This window comes from Manis pentadactyla, chromosome 14 (genome assembly GCF_030020395.1).
Source record: "Manis pentadactyla isolate mManPen7 chromosome 14, mManPen7.hap1, whole genome shotgun sequence".
In the NCBI taxonomy this organism is placed as follows: Eukaryota; Metazoa; Chordata; class Mammalia; order Pholidota; family Manidae; genus Manis; species Manis pentadactyla.
Window position 1 is genome coordinate 57,984,061 of NC_080032.1, and position 24,629 is coordinate 58,008,689.

The window sequence follows — 24,629 nt, forward strand, 5'->3', positions numbered from 1 at the left end:
CAGCTGTGTGACCTCGGACATGCCACTTACCCTCCCTGGTCTCATTGCCTCATTTCAGGCAGAAGAGGCATGAGATGCATGCATTACAGCATGTATGGCTCAGAGGGAAGGAGGATGCAGACCAGGACACACACACAGTGCAGTGTATGTCAATTACATACATACTTAGGAGAACACATAGAAATAAAAGGATACTCATTAAATGGAATAGAATGGTTGTTAAAGGAAGGTGAGGAGGAAAACAGGAGTAGGATATGGGGATAGAAAGGAAGAATGAATGAATGAATGACAGCCATCACATGAATCAATGATGACAAATGTACAATGAACTGAAGAGTATAATTCACTCAAATCTCTGCACCTGAGTTCCAAAACTAAAAATAGATACAATAATATTAAGGAATTGGGCCAAAGTAAGGTCACATTGAGGCACTTCAAACTCATCTGGGCAATGAGTGCTGATTGGATAGGAGGGCGCAGGGGGCTGTGATGGTTTAAAGTGTATCAGCAAATCCTTTGACACCCCTCCTACTAAGCGATAGGACCTATGCCCCCCCTCCAAAATGGGGCTGTTCTTTGGTGGCTGTTTGGACGATAAAGTACCGCAGAAGTGACAGTGTATGACTTCCAAGGCCAGATCAAAGAAAATGCAGCCCAAGCCCAGAGGCTGCCATGCTGTGAGGAAGCCCCACTAGCCCACATGGAGAGCCCACATGCAGAAAGGGGCCCAGCCCCCCGCTGCTCCAGGCACCACCCGACTGCAACCTCCTGAGAGACCTCTAGCCAGAACCTCCCAGCCAAACCCTTCCTGAGTTCCTGTCCATAGAAAGGTATTTGCAGCCATAAGCCACTTTGTTTGGGATGATTCTTATATAGCATTTGACATCTGGGAAGGGGAGCTGCGTGTGGCAGGGGGGGCGCAGAGGAAAGGGAATCTGTGCAGGCACCTGAAATCCAGGGTACAGGAGTCTGCACCACTCTGGTCTAAGGGCAATCAACACCTCCAAAACTGTAGCTAAGCCACCGCCATCCCTGATGGGCACTATCAGTCTGGTTCCCTGGATGCTGCACCCTAGAATCCTACAAGGTGCACCAAGTGATCAGCTCAGCTTGGGCCCAACCTGAACACCCAGACCAGATGCATGAACTTGAGACTTGTCAACCAGCCAGATACAGCAGGAAGGGAAGCCACGGAGAACAGGATGACCCCATGGGCAGTGGGCCTGGCATCTGGAGGCCACGTCAGTCCCCGCCTGGGAGATTGGCTGGAACAGCCAGACCGTTGTACACACATCCCTTCCAAGTCCCCACGGTGACCCTCTTCTATGCTCGGTGTACACAAGATTCTTCCTGGGAAGCTGCTGGGCCCAGAACAAACTGCCTTGTGGAACCCCTGCCCTCTCCTCATTGCAACTCATGAGTGTTCAGACCAACATTTGGCCCCCCTCCAGCCACCTCTCCCCAGCTCTTATCTTGGGCTGATCCTCCTATATTTGACCTTCAACATAACTTTTGCTTCCAGAGTTACCTGCTGTCTAGATCCTATCAACCCCACCACCAGCATGTCCCCCATGGGGACCAGTTCAGAGATGGGCACGGCACATGGTCCAGCCTAGCCAGACAGAACCTGGATGAACTCTGTCTTAGAAACAGACTTTAACAACCTCATTGGGCTCCTGTATCCAGTCATGCCTGATGCTGACCCTACCCTGAGTTTTTTGGTTATATGACATAAGTGACTTAGTTTAAGCTAATTTGAATTGGGTTTCTGTCCCTTGCAAGCAATAAGGACCTGATTAATATGCTTGCTTAGTGCTACAAAGCTCATACCTATCTGTGCTGTCATTTCTGCTGGATTCCAAAGCTGATGTCCTTTCCATCAGCACGCTAAGGACATATAGTAAGTTTCCAATCTTATGCCAACTGATTGACATTACTGTCCAAAATGCTGTGCCCAAAGGATTCTGAGACTTCTGAGTGCACCAGGAGAGTATATCATGGTAGATCAGTGAATGTCTGCCCTGAACACAGAGGATAAGGAATGGTATCACAGATTCACAGATGCCACATACTTGCCACCCCTGTGTGACAGCAAGAGGAGCGCATCAGGCCTTTAGTACCAGCTGGGCTACTGCCTTCCTGTCCCCTGACAGCTGCCTCCTCCACTGCCATCTGGTCCCCATGGCATCAGGGCTCCAGCCCCTCTCCCCAGGGCCCGGAAAGCTGCCTCTTCACTATACTCAGTTTGGAGTGACGTTCTCAGCGTGGCACGTATGTCTTGCCGTATATTCCCTCCACGCTCCTCCTTTCCTCTGCCCGGCTGCTCCACACAGCTGCCGCACCCCAGCAGCAAAGTATTCTCACCAGAATATCAGGACCACAGGCACCCAGCACCTCCCATGAGGAGCCCTGACTCCCATGAGCCTGGCACTGTCCCCCCCGCACTCACTGTGCAGGTCCTAAGCAGGAAGCAAGGAAGACCACAGCAAAGCTGGGCCCTTCACCTTTCTTATAAGACCTCAGAGGAAAACTTAGAAGAAGGTATTTGAATTTAATAAAGGCGCCTGAAGCATGAAGACTGCTTTAATACCAGCCAGCATGAGTGTCTCCGTTTAACACACAAGAAAACAAAGGAGCGAATGACTCATTAAAGGTCACAAAGTGAGACAATGGAAGATTTCGGCAGCAAGCACAAGGCTCACAGTTAGCTGCTAGACTGTCCTCCGCCTCCTCGGCTCTCCCACACACATACCACATGCAGACACACGTGTGTATGCACATACGTGGCCACAGGGAAAGAACACACCTCCCTGTGGTTTATTATGAGCTTTGATGTTGAAGGCGCTGCACTTTTGACCCAAAGAACATCTTTGTGTTTGATACAATCTTCATGGGATGGCAGCGCTGCCCGAGCACCCCTTTAGCAAACCTCCAGGTGCCTCTAGTGTGTCTGACAGTGGGAAGTGGCGCATCGCCCGGGAGCACAGGAATGCTCTGCCATTCAGACCAGGGTGTGCGACTGACGCCCCATTTAGCACTGACCACGCTTCACACCCAGTTGTAGCTCCTGGAATCACTTCTCTCACGTACACAAAGGCAGCGTTGTCTCCACCACTGCCAGCCACTCCACACCCCAATCCTCTTCTCACAGTAGGCCCTCAGCATCTCTCCCTTCCCCAGGACTACTGTCCTCAAACCCTCATCTCCGTATTCACCCCAAGCATCGGCTTGGTCTCCCTCTGTCATACCGCTTGCCTGGTCCCCACACCAAGCGATCCCAAAGTTCCTGGACAAGACTTGGGAAGAAGGCAGGAAGCACCAGCCTAAGAACACATTCGTCACCTCGGAAAGGCTGGGTATGAGGGTGTCCTGTGCACCCCGGGGCACTGAGACCAAGGCTCCAGGAGCAAGCTGCCCGCAGTTCCCAGAGCCCAGAATGGGCCCGGAAGGTCGTGTCTTGGTAGGCTGCCTTCTGAGCTGCCCTGGGCTGTGGTGACCTTATTCACATTCCCAGAGCACAAGACCCTCTCTGGAGCACACCATCTGGAGAAAGCACAGACGAATAAGCCCACGGGGAGAACTGGAATGTCAGCCTCTCCGTAGCCACAGGACAAGAAAACAGCCTGCGGTATTTTGGTCCTGGCAGCTCTGAGCATTGCTACAGTCACATGACACGAGAAAGGATGGTGCCGCAGGAAACAGCCACACAGGTGAGACAGGTGTGCCCTGGGGCTGGCTGCCACTAGCGCCGCACTCCAGGCCTCCCCTTCTCCAAGCAACTTCCCCCGCCCCCAGATGGCTCCCCACACAGCCCCGACGCTCTGTGAGCGCCTCCAGGTCCCCCATGCCAAGGGTGCATGGCCACCCAAGGGTCCCAGGAATGGAAAGCCACCATCTTGGGCTCTTCGCTGTTAAGTCCCGAGAAGTGCCATGAAGGAAGGGCAGCAGCACTGTGTACTTGATGGGTTTTGTTGGCCCCTATAACCACCCAATGCAAAGAGACCAATTTCAAATTATAATGCTTTCTCAAAGCCCTGTCCCCCGGCTGCCAGCTGAACAGGTGCCACCATCCAGGTCTGCTCTGGCTCCCACCTTACAAGACTATTCCCACTGACACTCTCATCCCTGAATGAGCCCCAGAGCAGCAGCTCAGCATGTCAGGCCACACACAGACAGGTGGGTGCCCACAGTGCTGTCACTTCCTCATACAAAATAAAATGACTCCCATTTGTCAAATGGCCCAGCTTCCCTGAAGACAGCAGCAGGCCCTCCTCCTGCACAAAGGACCTGCTGCTCCCTGGCAGCAGGATGAGGGCAGGACCCCAGCATGACCTGGTCAGCCTCATATCCTTCTGCTTTGCAGGTCTGAGTGAGGAGTCGAGTCAGGGGTCGGCGGCTTACACCTCCCTGGCTCCCCCATGAGGGAGGCGTGGTACTGGGGACCCAGAAGGTGTTCCATGATGCAAAGGTTGATTTTCTTCCTGTATTCCCTCCACCCATGCACCCGATCCAGGGCCATATCCCAGAAGATGCTTGATCTCTTTGCTCTGATGATGATGATGTCATGTAAAGATGAAGGTGAACACCAGGTGCACTGTGGCCGCACTGCTGGAGTCAGCCCGTCTATGTCCTGAAGAATGGGCTTATTCAGGCTCTTCTGCTTGCTTCCTGGATGTCTTGGGGAGGATTTCTGAGGCAAGGGGCTGTGACCAGTGATTTCCACCTCCTGTACCACCTTCTGGCTCTTGCCCAGTTGCTGCAGTAGCCCCTGGACATTTCTCTCACTTCTCTTGCTTATGCCTCATCCCACCTCCATGCAGCAGCCAGAGTGGCCTTTTAGAAACATAGATCATGAATCAGGCACTGTCATTCTAGATAAATCTCTTCAAAACCCAGACTCTTGGCTGTGACTCAAGAAGGCTGCACCTGTGGACTCTGGCTCCGATCTCTGACCCCTTCTCTCTTGGCCTGGTCCAGTGCACCCCTGACATATGGGCCTCATTTCACAACTCAGAAGTGATCAGTTCCTGCCTGCCACAGTACCTTTGCACACACTTAGGAGGTTATTCCATCTACTCTTTGTTTGGTGATTCTTTCTCACACTTCAGATTTGGGCTTAAATGATTCCTTCCCAAAATTCCCAAACCTGATCCCCAGTCTAAATAAGCAGAGCACAGACACTGGCTGCCAGTGTGTACCCCATCTTCCTGCCTCCAAACTACTCTAGAGTAGAGGTGCCCAAACCTCCTGCACCACGAAGGGGTCCCCGATTAGCCTCTGGTGTGGATAAAAGTCCAGTGCTGCAGTCACGCTTCGACAGCACAACCCCCTCCTAGCCCTGGTACCTTCGGCCATGCACAAAGGTCTCTGCTCATGACCAGCCTTGTACACACCGCTGCAGCCCAGACTGGTTTACTGAGAGAGAGCAAGTCAGTGCCTGGAAAGGGGAGTACTGTCAGTGGGTTTCCCCCTAGAAGCCTGACAGTCCTCTCAGTTAGCAATCTCTACAGTGTGGAGGAATGCTTTCTCCTGGGCCAGCGGGTCACCCAGCGTGTTTGCAGATGCCCTTCGGCTCCTGCCACCATCTCACCATAGTGACAAGGGGCCTATATTCCCTCTCAGAGTGTACCAGCCAACCACACCTTCTCTGGCTATTAGAGGCCAAATGACTAGAAAGAAGGAGGCCATGAATCTCCTCTACCTGGTGTGGTACAAAGACAGCTGGGGACTCACCCAGGAAGACGCTGTCTCTTGGTCTTGGAAGATAACCCAAGGACCTGTCCATCTCAAGCCCAGGGGTGCTCAGGCAGAGAAGGATCAGGTGTGGCTTAGCACCAAGCGGCAGCTGTGGTGGCCTGGGGGTCTAGCCAACGACAGCTCTGCCAGCCTCCTTCTGCTGAGCCTCCCTGTCCTGCAGAGGCTGTAGAGCTGACAACACCTTCTGATCTCTGCAGCTGGGCTTCCTCATGCGACCATGGGGTTGGCCAACTGAGGAACTGACCTGAAGCTAAGTCAGGTGGGGAGGGTGTCCATCCCACCCCTACAGGGTCAGAAGATGGAGCTTTTAGAAACATACATCCCACATCCCTGTGATGATTAGGGAAAAGGCATAGAGCCTGGAGCTTCTCAGAAGCCCAAGCCGACAGGAACAGTGGCACCGGCATTCCCGCCTCCTGGTGATCCCGCATGCTCACCCTTTCTCCGATTCTACACTGGAACATGAATGGGGTGGGTGGGTCCTGGGGCCAGGTCCTGGCACAGTGATTTCCAGATTCCCGGGCTTCCTCATCAGGCCAGAGTCCCCACCCTCGTGGCAGCTGGTTCTGCAGCACTGTCCAGGAGCCACTCCTGGAGGCCTAGCCTCAGGCCCGCTCTCCCAACCCTCTGACTACTTTGCAAGCCTTGAATTTCTGTATTAAGTATCTGTGCTTTTGAAATTGCCGTAGGCCTGTACCTCGGGACACACAGTCTGTAGCCTCACTGTCCAGCAGAGCATCGGCATCACTCTGAGATGGCCAATATGGTAGCCGCCAGTCACTGTGGCTACTGAGCACGTGAAATGTAGGTAGTGCAACTGGGGAGCTACAATTTAAATTTTATTTGATTTCAATTAATGTCACAAATGGCATTTCAATTAATTAAATGGTCACATGTGGCTGGTGGCTACCATACCAGACAGCACAGGCCTATATTAAGGGGGAGTCATAATGGAAAGAGCAGGATGAGGACTAAGGTGTGAGAAACAGGAACGAGTACTAGCAGAGCACTTTACTCTGATTCTTGAAGGAACTAGGAGAAGCAATAAAGAATTGGTTCAGATGCTGATGGGCAGGTGGATCTTCTGATCAGGAAGTAGCCACCCTCGGCAAAAAGACATGGTTTCAAAGCATAAGAGATTTGTAGACCCTACAAACAGCATAGGAACCAAAAGTCATTTTTCAGTGGCTGATACTCTTCTTTGTGCTGAAGTACAGTTGACATACACTGCTGTATTTAGTTTCCAGTGTACATCATAGGGATTTGACATTCATATACATCACGAAATGCTCAACATGGTAAGTCTAGTTTCATCTGTCAACATGCAAACTACAATATTACTGACTATTGCCTTACATTGTACTTTTCATCTGCATGACTTAATTATTTTGTAACTGGGCATTTGTGCCTCTTAATCCTCTTCACTCATTTCACCCATTCCCCTACCCTCTCTCCCATGGCAACCACTCTGCATCTATGAGTCTGCTTCTGCTTTGTCTTGTTTGTTCTGTATTTTAGATTTCTTATGTAAGTGAAATCATACAGTATTTGTTTTCTTCTGACTTATCTCAGCATAATGCCCTCTAGGTCCATCCATGTGGTCACAAATGGCAAGATGTCATTCTTTTTTATGGCTGAGTAATGTTCCATTGTATCTATGTACTTTATCTCCTTTATTCATACATCTATCAAAGGACACTTGGTTGCTTCTATAATTGTTATTGTAAATAATGCTGCAAATGAACATGGAGGTGCATGTATCTTCAAATTCGGGGTTTTGTTTTCTTTGGATAAATACCCAGAAGTGCAGTTCCTAGATCACATAGTAGTTCTACTTTTATTTTTTTGAGGAACCTCCATACTCCTTCCCACAGTGGCTGCACTAATTTATTCCCACCATTAGTGTACCAGACTTCCCTTTTCTCCACATCCTCACCAAGCCTTGTTATTTCTTATCTTTTTGATACTAGTTATTCTGACTGGTGTGAAGTAATAACTCATTGTAGTTTTCTTTTGCATTTTCCTGATAATTAGTTATATTCAACACCTTTTCATGTGTCTGTTTGCCATCTGTATGTCTTCTTTGAAAAATATCTATCCAGGTCCTCTGCCCAGGACCTAAACAAACAATTAATCAGGTTGTTTGTTGGGTTTTTGTGGGTTTTTTTGGTGTTGAGTCATATGAGTCCTTTATATGTTTTGGATATTATCCTCTTACTGGACATATCGTTTACAAATCTCTTCTCCCATTCAGAAGGTTGCCATTTCATTTTGTTGCCACCTTCCTTTGCTGTGCAGAAGCTTTTTAAATTTGGTGTTTTCCCATTTGTTTATTTTTTGCTTTTGTTGCCCTCATCCGAGGAGACAGATCCAAAAACATATGGCTAAAGCTGATGTCCAAGAGCTTACTGCCTAGTTTTCTTTTAGGAGTTTTAATTTCAGGTCTTACATTTAGGTCTTTAACCCATTTTGAGTTAATTTTTGTACATGGTGTAAGCAAGTGGTCCCGTTTCATCCTCTCACATATGGCTCTCCAGTTTTCCCAGTACCAGTTATTGTAGAGACTGTCTTTCCCCCAGAGTATATTCTGGTCAGTGGTAAATCCTCTTGAAAATGAGTGAGAAACTAAGTTTCCCAATAGGCAGATGGGCCAGCTAACATTGCCCCCCAAGCCTAAGTCGGGCCCAAGAGAGCCCTTGGACATCCCACCTGTGATGGAAGCCTGCCCCCCAGACTGGGCACCCAGAGCATCTTCTGAGAGTGTCAACCATCGTGCATCTATCTGCCTTGCATGTCTCTTACCTGAACTACTTCCACCCTATTTTCAACAGCATTCTCTTATTCTCTCTGCCTTCCTCTTTCCTCATCCTTCTACAAACACAGTTCTTGAGAGAGGTGATGCTCAGAATGGGCTCACGACCTCAGTGGTCAAATCTGCTCTAAAACAAAGAGACAGTGAAGGACCAAGGACACCTGTGGCCACCTCCCTGACTTGGCTGATCAGGTGCTGCCTTAAATAAAACCATCTCTTTACTAGTCTACATCCCACATCCCTGTGATGGCTGGGGAAAAGGCATAGAGCCTGGAGCTTCTCAGAAGCCCAAGCCGACGGGAACAGTGGCACCGGCATTCACGCCTCCTGGTGATCCAGCATGCTCACCCTTTCTCCGATTCTTCACAGGGCAGCTACTTGAAAGGAGGGAAGGAGAATAAAGGGGGGATTTGTGTTGGGAGCAAACTAGGCTCCATCTGCAGAGGACCCAAGACCAAAATTACCTTGGCTAGAGGACACTGATTATGAAGCCACTTCCCCTGTAGTGTGCAAGGTCATACCAACACCAGAGAGCAGAAGGAAGATAAACAGCAGGAAACAAACTGACAGACACCCTTACGGAGCCATACTCTCCAGCCAAAGGTAATAAATTGTAGCAATAATAAAATATTCCTTCCACTTACTTCCATGCAGGAAGAGAGAAATCCCAACCTCTTGCTATTTGAATTAAGGCCCCTATCACCATGGCGATGACAAACCTAACTTACAGCACCTGGTTGAGGATCAATTCAAGTTGATTGAAAGTCAGCAGTTCAGCTTTTCAAGTGTCACCGCACAGTAGCTTTTGTAGTGAAAACTGAGAGCAGGCCCTGACTGAGTCAGATACCCAGATAGGAAACTAGGAAATCCTTTCAGTTGCCAATGTCGGGACAGACAGGGGATTCACAGGCCAACAAGGGCGCTGCAGTAGCCCGGCGCCACACTCACGGGGCCCTCAACAGGGCACATGGTCCCTCTGCTCCAGCTGATGAACCCTGAGAAGAGTTACAGCCTGCCATCTGGGTCATGCTCTTATTTTCCCAATGACTCATAGCTCCTTGACAGCAGCACCCAGCGTTGTGGCCTCAGAAATCCTAGCACGGTGCTTGTCGCCTAGTAGGTGCTCACCATACATGTGTTGCACGAAGTTCTGCAGAATTTTTGGTTAGCCTTCACAGATTTCTATGCAGAAGTTAACAGCAGATGTCTTATTAGATTATTTTAGAGGAGTATGCTTGTCATGTGTTAACTGTGTTTATTTTGTATGTTAAGTGAATATTTGTTTCTTATCCCCCCTCAGAAGGGAAGCGCCTTCTGTCTACCTTGTTCACTCCTACATTCCCTAGAGCCTAAAACTCAGGGCCATGGACTCAGAAGCCAGGCTGACTGGACACAAATTTCAGCTCTGCCAGGTACTGAGGTGCCTCATTTATAAAGTGGAGATAATAATAGTGTCTACTGCCAATTACCAGCAACGAAATTGAAGCGGTAATCAAAAAACTACCAAAGAACAAAACCCCCGGGCCAGATGGATTTACCTCGGAATTTTATCAGACATACAGGGAAGACATAATACCCATTCTCTTTAAAGTTTTCCAAAAAATAGAGGAGGAGGGGATACTCCCAAACTCATTCTATGAAGCTAACATCACCCTAATACCAAAACCAGGCAAAGACCCCACCAAAAAAGAAAACTACAGACCAATATCCCTGATGAACGTAGATGCAAAAATACTCAACAAAATATTAGCAAACCGAATTCAAAAACACATGAAAAGGATCATACACCATGACCAAGTGGGATTCATTCCAGGAATGCAAGGATGGTACAACATTCGAAAGTCCATCAACATCATCCACCACATCAACAAAAAGAAAGACAAAAACCACATGATCATCTCCATAGATGCTGAAAAAGCATTTGACAAAGTTCAACATCCATTCATGATAAAAACTCTCAGCAAAATGGGAATAGAGGGCAAGTACCTCAACATAATAAAGGCCATCTATGATAAACCCACAGCCAACATTATAGTGAACAGCGAGAAGCTGAAAGCATTTCCTCTGAGATCGGGAACTAGACAGGGATGCCCACTCTCTCCACTGCTATTTAACATAGTACTGGAGGTCCTAGCCATGGCAATCAGACAAAACAAAGAAATACAAGGAATCCAGATTGGTAAAGAAGAAGTTAAACTGTCACTATTTGCAGATGACATGATACTGTACATAAAAAACCCTAAAGACTCCACCCCAAAACTACTAGAACTGATATCGGAATACAGCAAAGTTGCAGGATACAAAATCAACACACAGAAATCTGTGGCTTTCCTATATACTAACAATGAACCAACAGAAAGAGAAATCAGGAAAACAACTCCATTTACAATTGCATCAAAAAAAATAAAATACCTAGGAATAAACCTAACCAAAGAAGTGAAAGACTTATACTCTGAAAACTACAAGTCACTCTTAAGAGAAATTAAAGGGGACACTAACAGATGGAAACTCATCCCATGCTCGTGGCTAGGAAGAATTAATATCGTCAAAATGGCCAACCTGCCCAAAGCAATATACAGATTTGATGCAATCCCTATGAAACTATCAGCAACATTCTTCAATGAACTGGAACAAATAATTCAAAAATTCATATGGAAACACCAAAGACCCCGAATAGCCAAAGCAATCCTGAGAAAGAAGAATAAAGTAGGGGGGATCTCACTCCCCAACTTCAAGCTCTACTATAAAGCCATAGTAATCAAGAAAATTTGGTACTGGCACAAGAACAGAGCCACAGACCAATGGAACAGACTAGAGAATCCAGACATTAACCCAGACATATATGGTCAATTAATATTTGATAAAGGAGCCATGGACATACAATGGCGAAATGACAGTCTCTTCAACAGGTGGTGCTGGCAAAACTGGACAGCTACATGTAGGAGAATGAAACTGGACCATTGTCTAACCCCATATACAAAAGTAAACTCAAAATGGATCAAAGACCTGAATGTAAGCCATGAAACCATTAAACTCTTGGAAGAAAACATAGGCAAAAACCTCTTAGACATAAACATGAGTGACCTCTTCTTGAACATATCTCCCCGGGCAAGGAAAACAACAGCAAAAATGAATACGTGGGACTATATTAAGCTGAAAAGCTTCTGTACAGCAAAATACACCATCAATAGAACAAAAAGGAACCCTACAGTATGGGAGAATATATTTGAAAATGACACATCCGATAAAGACTTGATGTCCAGAATATATAAAGAGCTCACACGCCTCAACAAACAAAAAACAAATAACCCAATTAAAAAATGGGCAGAGGAACTGAACAGTTCTCCAAAACAGAAATACAGATGGCCAACAGACACATGAAAAGATGCTCCACATCGCTAATTATCAGAGAAATGCAAATTAAAACTACAATGAGGTATCACCTCACACCAGTAAGGATGGCTGCCATCCAAAAGACAAACAACAACAAATGTTGGCGAGGCTGTGGAGAAAGGGGAACCCTCCTACACTGCTGGTGGGAATGTAAGTTAGTTCAATCATTGTGGAAAGCAGTATGGAGGTACATCAAAATGCTCAAAACAGACTTACTATTTGACCCAGGAATTGCACTCCTAGGAATTTACCCTAAGAATGCAGCAATCAAGTATGAGAAAGATCAGTGCACCCCTATGTTTATCGCAGCACTATTTACAATAGCCAAGAATTGGAAGCAACCTAAATGTCCATCGATAGATGAATGGATAAAGAAGATGTGGTACATATACACAATGGAATACTACTCAGTCATAAGAAAAGGGCAAATCCAACCATTTGCAGCAACATGGATGGAGCTGGAGGGTATTATGCTCAGTGAAACAAGCCAAGCGGAGAAAGAGAAATACCAAATGATTTCACTTAACTGTGGAGTATAAGAACAAAGGAAAAACTGAAGGAACAAAACAGCAGCAGAATCACAGAACTCAAGAATGGACTAACAGGTACCAAAGAGAAAGGGACTGGGGAGGACGGGTGGGTAGGGAGGGATAAGTGGGGGGAGAAGTACGGGGGTATTAAGATTAGCATGCGTGGGGGGGTAGGAGAAAAGGGAGGGCTGTACAACACAGAGAAGGCAAGTAGTGATTCTACAACATTTTGCTATGCTGATGGACAGTGACTGTAAAGGGGTTTATAGGGGGGACCTGGTATAGGGGAGAGCCTAGTAAACATAATATTCATCATGTAAGTGTAGATTAGTGATACCAAAAAAAAAAGGGCAGTTCCTGTGTGGTAACCTCCAATGAGTTCTACACAAGGGTATAAAGAGCATATAAAAGTATAGACAAAGGGTCTGTTTGTGTTTATACAGAGGATCAAAGCCTAATTGGCCTACCCCGAAAATGAACTAAGATACGATATGAAAAAGAACTTCCAACATCAGCACTCTCTGGAAGACTCATGCCAAAAGATGATCATCAAAAAACCCCAACAAAGATCCACGCACTGCTACAGCTGTAGATGCACTCATCCCACCAGTTCCTGGACTTGCCATGGGAATGAGGAAGGAGATATCTAAGCTGGCCTGTGCATACAGTAAAACAACAAATTGGACTGGATCTATACTGTTGGAACTCAACCAAGAATTTGGAGAAGTGCAAATTGTAGTGCTCCAAAATCTTACAACTACAGACTATTTACTGTTAAAAGAACATAAGGGATGTGAACATTCCCCAGGAATGGGTTGTTTTAATTTGTCTGATTTCTCTCAGACTGTTCAAGTTCAGTTGGACAATATCCACCATATCACAGATAAGTTTTCACAAATGCCTAAGGTGCCTAACTGGTTTTCTTGGTTTCACTGGAGATGGCTGGTAATTACAGGTATGCTTTGGTTATGTAACTATACTCCTATTATGTTAATGTGTGTGCGCAATTTAAGTAGTAGCTTAAAACCTATACATGCTGAAGTTACTCTACAAGAAGATATGTCAAAGAAATAATCAATCTTCCCATGTTTTCTGCCGCCTGCTACTTCTATAGCTTTTCTTCTTCCTTCCTAATTACAACTCTTAAATAGAATTCATGCCTCATATCAAATTTACCGAGTATCATAATTCTTCCAAGTGGTAAAGATACCTCAAGACAAATGCTGGGCATAGAAGCTACAGGGCATAAATACACAAAGAAATAAAAAGCTAACCATTTCAAACAATAAGGCTTCTCTCTCACTTACCAACTTTACATTTCCCTGTATGGCCCCGGAAGATGACTGGTTAGCCAGAGACGGGTAAGATTCCTCAAGGTAGGAACAACCTAAGACAGGCACAGTCGCAGGGGGGCCATCAGGTGAGAAATTGGGGATCAACAGAGGTGAGGCTTAGAACCTCACCCCCCCTGTTCTGAGAGAAATCTTCTGCATACGTGGATGTTTTATTGCCCTTGTCTAGCTTGGATTAACACATAGTCTACAGGCACACACCTGATCATCTACATTTGCTCTCTTACAACACTAAACTATGTTTTCTACCTTTATCTTGTATCTACCTACCACCTCAGCATTTTATTAAAAATAATAATAATAAAGAGAGAAATGTGGTATCCACATATAAATCAAGTTTAAAAACCAAATGAGTATTCATATTTGAACTGTTTATAGTTCATAATGCATGAGCAAAACCGAAGGTTTCTGTGATGGCTGCCCTTGTACTGTTCACCATGTAAGAACTTATTCACTATGTAAGAATTTGTTCCCCATGTAAGAACTTGTTCGTTATGCCTCAGAAGATTGGAGACTGACGAAAATTAGGCTTGGGGTGGATTAATGATAGTGCACTGAGCATTGACTCCCCTATACAGAATTTTATTGTTGTTAACAACCATTTGATCAATAAATATGAGAGATGCCCTCACAAACAAACAAAAAAAAAAGTACACACTTCCAATGGTAAAATAATAAGTAACTGGGATGTAATGAATATAGACAAAATATTGTAAAAGCTTGGTATGGTGATAGCTGGTACCTAAAATTGTCATGTATATAAGTGTTGAATCACTATGTTGTACACCTGAAACTAATGTAATGTAATACTGTGTGTCAACTACCCTTCAATAAAAAATAATTATCTACAAAAAGAAAATAATAGTGTCTATTGCACAGTGTTGTTGTGATGATCGGATGAGTTAATCAATGTAAAATTCTAAGAATAATGCTGAAAGTGAGAGCCTTGTCATTTTTTTAGCTATTTCTAAGGCTTTACCAATTTTTAAATTACTGTATTTTCCAAATTCTGTACAATAAATAATTCTTTGGTAATCAGAAGGAAAAAGGTATGGCTTTTCTTACTGTTAAAGTGTACTTCCAAAATTACTGTGGTCAAACCAGTGTCAGATTCTTGTTCAGCTGCTGAAAGACCCATTCAGGGGTGGTGGGGTGGGCGCACTGTGCATGCAGACCCCACTTGGCAAACCGGCTGCCTCCCTTCATAGCCTGCCTGGAGCCTCCTCCTTCCAATCCCCAGCACAGCAGGGAAACAGCCTGCAGCTGCAGAGAAACAAGAGATCCCACAAAAACTCAGCACACGCCTCTATGCATCCTCTGCTCTCGGACCTAAACTCTGGGCAGAGGATCATTTGCACCCCTGTGTTGCCAGCTGTGGCTCTCCATAAATAAAAATACCTAGGTTTCAAGTAAAGTGAAATGGTTGATTTGAAAATCAGCCAAGACACATGGGCAAGATCCTTTCCTTTTTCTTGTCATCTTGATTTTTAACAACAATTCCGTTTATTATCAACTGGCCTCCATGAGGTAAGAGCAGGTATGTGTGCGCACCAAGAAAGGCACCAGGACTCAGAGTCAGGACCCCAGGTTCAGGCCCAGGTCTAAGAGGCACCATGCACATAACCATAAGCCCTTCAGAGAAGTTCCAGCAGAACTAGACATGGAGGGAGTGGCCTTCCTTCAGCCACACAGCCCCTTGGTATCAGAGCCCAGGCCTCTGGCTGTAACTGCCGCTCACACTGCCAGCCACACTGCTCAATGCCAAGCGATGCATGCTTCTCTGGGCCTCATTTACTCATCTTTTAAAATAGATGTAAAAATGCATTCTTCACAGGACAACTGTAAAGACTAAACGAGATCTGGTCTAGGAAAGCCCTACCCAAATGTGAAGTATTACTTAATAAGAATCATTCCACAGATGCCCACATGTAGAGCCTAGGCGTACCAAAGAAGAGCACCTCATTTTCAGTGCGGTGAAATAATACATGGAAGCCAGTTTATACAAAAAACTTTTTCCCAGAAGCATACCCTCTATATTAAGCAGCCACCCCTTTAAAGTGGTCATATCTCACACACAAATACTCAGAGTGTCAGTTTGTGAAAAAGTGAATCTATCCCGAGAATTCAGAATACAGAGAATTCCAGAGATTCTAGATAACTGTACTCCATTTCATGAGGATTTTCTCTTAGTGAAGGTTTCTGAAATCCTTCCATTATTGGTAGGATTGTGCTGTATGGGGGAGGCGGTCCCTGCCCATATTTACACACTAAAAACATAGCATGTGCACACACACACACACCCATACACGGCCTATCTGTCTTACTCCTGGCTGTCTCTAATTCTCATTAAGGCAGGACAGAAGAAATGCATCAGCTTATTCCTCTACACTCACAGGCCGTTTAATAGCAATGCTTTGTATAAAGTGTAACGTTTCTTTCATTTAGAAAAGTCAAAACCATTTATCTCATTAATACCCAAAAAACCTCTGCCAGACAGCAGGCAGACAGGAAGGTGGAAGGCAACGAAAAAGTAAGCAAGTCCTCTGGAGGCTGTCGCTCCTTGGCAAAAAAATAGTAATAATAACAAGCTTCCAATAGATATTAAGCCATCCTGACTCCTTCCCAAGTTTGGTGGGAGAAGAACCAGGCCAGGAGTCAAGAGAGCCGAGTTCCTGTCCCAGCTCCATCACACATTTGTGCACTGGAGCAAATCTCTTTCCTTTTTCGGCTCTCTGTGTGTTCTTCTCTAGAATAAGGGGGCTCAACCTTCTAGAGGCCGTTCTAGCTCAGACACGCAGGTGCCAGAACTGTTGGCCCAGACATCCCACTGCTCCCCACCACCCCCTGCTCCTGGCTCAGCTCGCACCAAGTTGCTTGGTGCCTGGGTCTCCTTCCCATTGGCCTCAAAGACAGCCCAATGCATGTGCAGCCCCCTGCACGCCGGCAGGGCTCATGGCTGGCCAGGAGGCCCAGAAGAGTGTGGGCTCATAGCCTATGTGACTGCCTCCAATTTGCCTGTGCTCATGGGGAGGGCATGTTCCACAGAATGAGCTGGGAAGGGCAACCAGAGAATATGACCCTCCTGCCTTCATTTCTTTTCTAGTTTATTATTCCACAGTTTTCTCAGGACTCCTGGGGGGCTCAATATGATTGATATGGAAGTCCTCAAAGCCAGAGAGAGCATTTCGCCCCTTTTGGATGGCTATTATCAAAAAATCAGAAAATAACAAGTGTTGGTGAGGATGTGGAAAAATTGTAACTCCTGTACATTGCTGGTTGGGAATGTAACATGGTGCAGCTGCTATGGAAAACAGTCTGGAGGGTCCTCAAAAAATCAAACATAGAATAAAGAATTGAAAGGAGGGACTCAAACAGATATTGCACACCAATATTCATAACAGCACTATCCACAGTAGCCAAAAAGTGGAAACAGCCCAACTGTTCATCAACAACAAATGGATCAACAAAGTATGGGCCGTCCATGCTACGGAATATTACTCACTCTTAGAAAGGAAATAAATTCTGACACAGGCTACAATATAGATGAACCATGAACAAATTACACCAGGAGAAATAATCCATTCATAAAACAAAGGCTGTACAATTCCACTCACTTAAGGGCCCTAGAGTCTTCATATCCATAGAGACAGAAAGTAGAATAGTGGGTGCCAGGGCCCAGGTGAAGGAGGGCGTGGGAACTTAGTGCTGCATGGGGACAGAGTTCCACTGGGAGGATGAAAAGTTCTGGGGATGGATGGTGTGGATGGTCCCACAACAATGTGAATATACTTAATGCTTGAAATTATGTATACAAAAAAGGTTAAGATGGTAAATTTTATGTTATGTAAAATTTACATAACACACAAAAAATTAAGATTTTAATTTAATTATTAAAAAAAAAACAGAGAGGGATGAATTTGGACTCAGAGCACTTGAAAGAACCTTCTAAGAGGGAAGGGACCTGGAGAAGGAGGGCTGTCTTCTCAGGAAAACAAATTTGGAAGGTAAGGCATTTGTAATGTGAGCTGTTCAAGCCGTCCTTCGGGACAGGCTGGAGGAGTGGATGCAGACAGGCCCGGGGGGCTGCGAGGCAGGGCACATCCCCTCTGCACATGATGTGGGCCCAGAGAAGGATGCAAAGAATTTTGGTCATAAATTGTTTTCAAATATCAAATAAATCACACATGCACATACACAAACACACCTTCACTACTGAGTGAAACCAGACTCACGTCCGAGTACATCTACGCCCATGAATACCAGGCGTCAGCTCTTGGCTGGGAGAGACGCGTGATGAGAGCGTTCAGTCAGTCCCTGGCCTTCCCACAGCTTCACTCCTGTCCAGAAGCTCTGCTCTAGGGACCCGGAGCACCTGAGGGCAGGCCATGGCCTGTTCATCTCTGTAGCTCTGGTGCCAAGCCCAGTGCCCAACACACAGCGGGTACAAAAAGCAGTATGTGTTCAAGGAGTGCGGCTTCTATGCGGTGTCCTGATATTTTAGGTGAGGAGACAAATAACATTATTCCCATCGCTAATGAAAAAACCAAGGCAGAGAAAGGCATACTGTCCCAACCTAGTGAAACTGGGTCAGGGCTGACTGCCCCACGCTGGGCCCTCCGGTCTCTCGGGCACCTGAACCCATGCTCTTGCCTCGCAGCCAGAAGGCTCTTGAGTTCCCTCCCTCCTCGTGCGTTCGTGGCCCCAAGCTGCCTTTCTCTTCTCTCTGCTTGGCTTTTTCTGATGCTTTCTGGACCGGCAGCATCTGACCCCACGTGGTCCCTCCGCTACACCTTTCCCTCCTCGGGAGGCAGAGGAACACCTGATGGGAGCCGTCCCTGTGAGCGGCAGGCTCAGGGCCGGGCGGCCGCCCCGGTGGGGGTCCCTGGAGATGCACACTCCCCGCTGAGGCCGGCGGCACCTCGGTGCTTCCCAGGTTCTTGTTCAGGCCTCCACTGCCCCTTGAGGGCTGAGCCGAAAGGGAAGAGAAGGGGAGAGTCTGGAAGTCCAGCTTTAAGAGCCCAAAAGTAGAAGGCAGAGGTCAATGGCTCTTCCATTTTTCATCTCCGAATGGAGTTATGATTCACAGGGCAGAAAGCAGGGCTGCAGAAATGCTGTGAAACTAGAATCTCGCTCACTTTGTCAGTTGCTCACGGCACTTTCCTCGGACTGCATCCCCTGTGTATGTAGAAGGGTCATGACCTTTCAGACAAATTGGTCTGGTGCTGGTCTATGAAGACAGCAAGGAGAGTGGGAAGGCGGAGAGTGTGGGCTCTGGAGACACAAGTGCCAGGGGCCAACCACAGGGGTGCTGAGCGGTGACAGCAGCCAGAAGGGGAAGCAGTGGAGCCCGTGGTTGGAGCACTGCTTGGGAGCCAAGGGAGGGTCAAGTGCGTATTCTGCATGGCCACTTACGAGCCCCAGGAGCCTGAACAAGTTACTTAACATCTCTGAGACTTAGTTCCCTCTGAGCTGATTCAAGAATCTTAAAAATTCATATGCAGTTGGCATGGCGCAGCCCTATACAAAGTCCTCAGTGAGGAGCGGCCGCCAGTCAGAGCTGCCTCTCTCGTTGATATCTTTACTACCGAGAGCCACCGGGTCCCTGGGGCCTGTGGCAGTGAAAGAGGCCTGGGAGGCCCCGGCCCACGAGGGCCATCCGCTCCGCACCAGGGAGGCCCCTGAGGGCCCCAGCACGGGCCCTGCCTGGAGGGTTGGCAGTTCCCAGGCGCCACCTTTCCCCTGCAGCACAGACAGCTCGGGGGCCCCCACTTCCTGGGGGCCTTTCCCTTGTGCCACAGAGACAAAGGGCGAGGTGCAACAGGGCTGAGTACCAGGCGTCCTCCTCCCTCCCCAGTAAGGGTCTGTGCAACTCTGGGCAAGTTTGTCTCCCCTTCTGTGCTTCATTCACCTCGTCCGTAAAACGAAGGAGTTCACCAAATGATCTCTAAGGTCAGGTATGATTGTTTGGCATCACTAGTTCTAGAATTCATGTGTGGGTGGCTGAAGAGTTTACCATTTGGAACATGCAGGCAAAAGAAACAGGCTTCCCGGATGGATCCCCAGGCCCCTCCACGCCACCCCTGAAGTCCCTCCTTCAATGCTAATAAAGGCTTGAATCTGAAAAGCACTACCTGATAGAACAGCCACCTAAACAGGGCTGCGCTCTTGTGTCTCCACACGTGGCCCAGGGACGAGGATCACCAAGGCTCCTGGAGAGCGGCGGGTGGAGAGGGACGTTCATGCCCCACAGAGCCCGGCTTCTGAAACACCTGCCCACTCACTCGGCTGCCCTTCCCGGTCCACTCTGATGCCCTCAGCTTTGCGGCAGGAGGCCACTGGAACGATAGAGACCTGCCCTTTTGACCCCCTGGACTGTCTGACTCACTCGGCAGCTTTCCCCCATCCAGCTACAAAGGATACGAGCACAGCTGTGTCATCTTTGGAGTGACCTGATGTACCTTTCTAAAGGACGGCCTTGCCTAGTTTTCACACATGGAGGAGAAGGGTATGGGGCAAATGGGGCGTATTCTTTGGTCTTCTCTATGCCCTCAGCACCCACTGGGAGAAGGGTCCTTTTGGTATAAGATGCAGATGGGCTAAACAGAGCTTTCTCATTGGGTGGCCCCCTGACAACCTGCAACCACAGATACTTTCTGCTAAGCATCATGACAGAAAGTGGTTTTCTTTAGAAAACTAAGGGCTTCACGCTCCCACTCAGGATGGCAAATGCATCCAACTTTCCAGTTGAGTCAAGGAGTTAGGAAGCCCCACTCACTCACCCCAAATCACCAGTGATCACACAGTTGTGCAAAAGGATCAGTGATGGGCAAGGGACAGCAGCTGCCGCCTGCCTAGGAGAAGGGGTCTGGCCAAGCAAGTCCCTCGCACGACCACCCAGTCGCCCTCAAGCACATACACACACGGACATGTGTACACACAGTGTGTGACTTGGAGGCGCAGGGTGCCATCACCTTCCTCTCGGGCCTAGCCGGCACTCTCCTTGTATCTGTGTGAAGCATGTGTGTGGCTTCTCCCTCTGCTCAGACATAATCCTGAGCACAGGGCTCGACTCAGTCCACACCGCAGCCCTAGCAGTGCCCAGCACAGGATGAGCGGTCGCAAATGCCTGGTTGTGGGCCCCACTGTGGTAGGCAGACATGTGAGATGCTCCCCATGCCACAAAAAGCCAGCAGCCTCTACAGTTGCACGTGCACCCCCATGGTGTGCACACAGACACCCACCCACACACGCTCTCTGGTAACATCTGCCCAGCCAGGGACATTGCTCTTTCAGAGTCTGAAACTGAAGCCGCCCACATGGGTTGCTCCAAAGGGGAGCTCAGGCGGCGTGGCTTCTACACGCCTGGCTTGCTGCTGCCAGACCCCATGGTTTTGGGCTATCGCCCGCTGCAGACTGTGGCTCCCCTGACTCCCCCACGGCTCCCGTCCTCCACTCACTCCCGAGGGTGGTGGTTTTAGGTAAAGGGGGAAGCCCAGGAGACAGGAAGTGCCGTGGAAGGAAGATGAGTCTTGGAATTAGATCTCCGTTTGAGTCTCAACTCTCCACTTTACAGCTGTGTGATCATGGCTGAATTAACTTAACTTCTTTGATCCTCAGCTTGCTTATCAGTAAAATGGAAGTAAGGTCATATCGGAATAAGTAGGACCCATTGGTACCAATGCATGCTTGCAGAGGTTAACCATTTCCAGCCCACACTCCCTTGGGTGGGCATGGTGTGTAAGACCCTGGAGCCACACCCTCCTCCCCCAGCCCTGGAGGCTGCCAGCCATCCCCCCACAGCTTCTCCAAGCCCACTCCAGAGCACAGCTGGACCACCCGTCCCAGAGAACAAACAATACCCAGTCATGTCTTGCCCCTCGATGCCACATCCAGAGTTGGCAAGACTCTCTCACTTGTTTGCCTACAACAGCCCAGAGCAGTCACGGCCCAGATGGGCTCCGGGATACCCAGGCCAGTGGGAGCCACAGCCTCTATCCAGCCAGCACTTTACAAATATTTGACCTTGCTAGGCTTGAATGGAAAAGATGGGTAATTGAAGTTTCATGTGAATGACCATGCACATTCCGTATGACCCAATTAGGCTCACAAGGAGGACATTGCTTTGTCTGCTTGTTTCAAGGATACTTGGTGCAGATAGGGGAGCCCGCGACAAAGGTGGGTCCTTCACCTCCTCTAGCCCTGTCCTCCTCTGATTAATCAGCATCCAGGAGCCATTTTAGCAAAGCCTCCTATACCTGTCCTCTTCTACCCCTTCAGGGCAGCCTTCCAGGAGCTGATAGGAGACAGTAATGTAAGAAACAGAGGAGAACTGAGAGCCAGGGGAGGGTGGGAAGCAGACAGCCACAGCAGGTCTGGGAGGGCCCTGGAGGGCTTCCTTTCAGAGGTAGGATTCAGGCTCAGAGAAGCAAGCCTCTTACCCCAGGTTCCACAGCCAGGCCAAGGCCATGCTGCTTCTACCAACCCAGATTCAAGTCTGAATCTGGCAGGCAGAGAATAAGAAATGGGCCTGCAAAAACTGCTCCAGCTCTGCCTTCTCCATAGCAGAGGCCCCATGTGCTGAGCTGAATGATGGCCCCACGATGTCCATGTCATAACCCCTGGGAACTGTGGTGTGTTACCTTACAATGTTAAACAAACTTTGCAGGTGTGAAAAAGCTACTGATTTTGAGATGGGGAGAGTATGCTGGCTTACCCAGGTGGCCCTAAAGTGATCACAGGAGTCCTTATAAGAAAGAGGCAGGAGAGCAGAGAGGAGATACTACACAGCTGGCTCTGCAGAAGGAAGGAAGGGGTCACAAGCCAAGGAATGCAGGTGGCCTCTAGAAGCTGGAAAGGAGAAACAGATTCTTTCCCGAGAGCATCCAGAAGGAATGTGGCACTGCAGACCCATTGTAGATATCTAATCCTCAGAACTGTATTTTTTAAGCCACCGAGTTTGTGGTAATTTGTTATAGCAGCAATAGGAAATGAATAGACCCAGCATCTCATCTGTGTAAAACCACCCAAGTTGAAAGCAGCCAGAAGAGGGCAGAGCAAAGCATTCTTGGTCAGTTGGCCAGTGGTCATGACCAAGTCATACGTTCGGGAATTCTCGAGGGCAAAGTCCCTGCCGTCCTCATCCTCTGCTGGCACAGGATTGGCCTGGCCATCTCTGCAGAAGCAACATCAGATGTCTGGGGTGCAGGGGCAAAACAGAAACAAAGTTTCTAGGTGTCAATTAAAAAAATGGGCAAGGGACTCAAATAGGCATTCCTCCAAAGAGGATATATAGATGGCCAACAAGCACCTGGAAAGGTGTTCAGCATCACTAATCATAAAAAAATGCGAATCAAAACCACAGTGAGACACCACCTCATACCCAGCAGGATGGCTACTCTCAAAAAACAGAAAATAACGAGTTTTAGTGAGGATGTGGATAAACCTTTGTGCACTGTCGGTGGGAAGGTAAAATGGTGCAGTAACTGTGAAAAACTATGAAGTTCTTCGAAAAATCAAAAATAGAAATACCAGCTGACCCAGCATTCCATTTCTGGGTACATACTGCAAAAAACTGAAAGCAGGGTCTGGAAGAGATATTTGCACACCTTTGTTCACAGCCAGAGTTACTCACCATAGCCAAGAGAAGGAAGCGACCCAAATGTCCCTTGACAGGTGAACAGATAAGCAAATGTGTTATATATATATATGGAAATATTACTCAGCCATAAAAAGGAAGGAAATCCTGTCACACATGGATGAACCTTGAGGACATCACCTGAGTGAAATAAGCCAGTCACAAAGAGGCATACTGTGTGATTCCACTTGTATGAGGTGTCCACGGTAGTCAAATTCACAGAACAAAGTAGAGTAGTGGTTCACAGGGGCTAGAGGAAGGGGCAGGGGGAGCTGTTGCTTAATGGGAAGTTTCCAGTCTTTAAGAGGAAAATGTTCTGGAGATCTGGTTTATAGCAATGTTCATACACTTGACACTACTGAGCTGTTCACATAAAAGTGGTGAAGATGGTAAACTTTGTTATGTTTTTGCCACAATTAAACAAATAAGATAATAATAATCCCTTCCTGAGTATACAACATGCTGGCGCCCCAAGGACTCTTACAGTTTGGCATTAGTGAGCTCCTGGCACCTGTGCCTCCATTCTGCACCCACCACAGCCAGTGTGTGCATCCCTCCCCCAAGGACAGCCGGGCTCACTGAGGACAGCGGTCGTGTCTCCTCCTCCAGCTGTTGCCACAGCACCCAGCATAGGGCTTTCCACAGAGGACATGCTCAATGGACACTATTCAATTTAATTTTTCAAGAGTGTGGCTTTAGACCATGCAAAGTAATCCTGCCGCCACAGTGGTGTTTATTCTATGCTCCACCCCATCCCTGGCTTGCCCCAGGGTCAGGAGCGGCAGGCCCAGCCCCAAGGGGATGGGGAGGCATGGATCAGGGCTTACGGAAGAGGCCAGGCCTCTGAGTAAACCAGTACAGTCACTCTTGTGTTCGTCCTTATGGACTTCCCACCCCTGCCCCAGCCTCACCTGGTAGCATTGAACCAGTTAGATCCCTCAAGAACAGAGAGCCAGAGGTGAGAGCAGAATGGCTCACTGGGAGCAGGGAGCTGCTTCGGGTCGGTTAGACCATGAAGCACAGTGTCTCACAGTCCCACAGACCCCGCAGCAGAAATGATACGGGTCTGGAAGCCCTCCTGTACCAGTTTAGCATCTCCTTGCCTCATCTGAGAGCATCAGCAGAGTGCAAGCTCCTGGGTCCACCTCACA

The 24,629-nt window shown here is 47.8% G+C and overlaps 1 protein-coding gene across 24 annotated transcripts in view; it reads right to left on the bottom strand.

The window, feature by feature from the left end:
• The window catches only part of CACNA1C (calcium voltage-gated channel subunit alpha1 C), a 671,070-nt gene that overhangs the window by 525,366 nt on the left and 121,075 nt on the right, over positions 1-24,629 (bottom strand). The window lies entirely within an intron of this gene.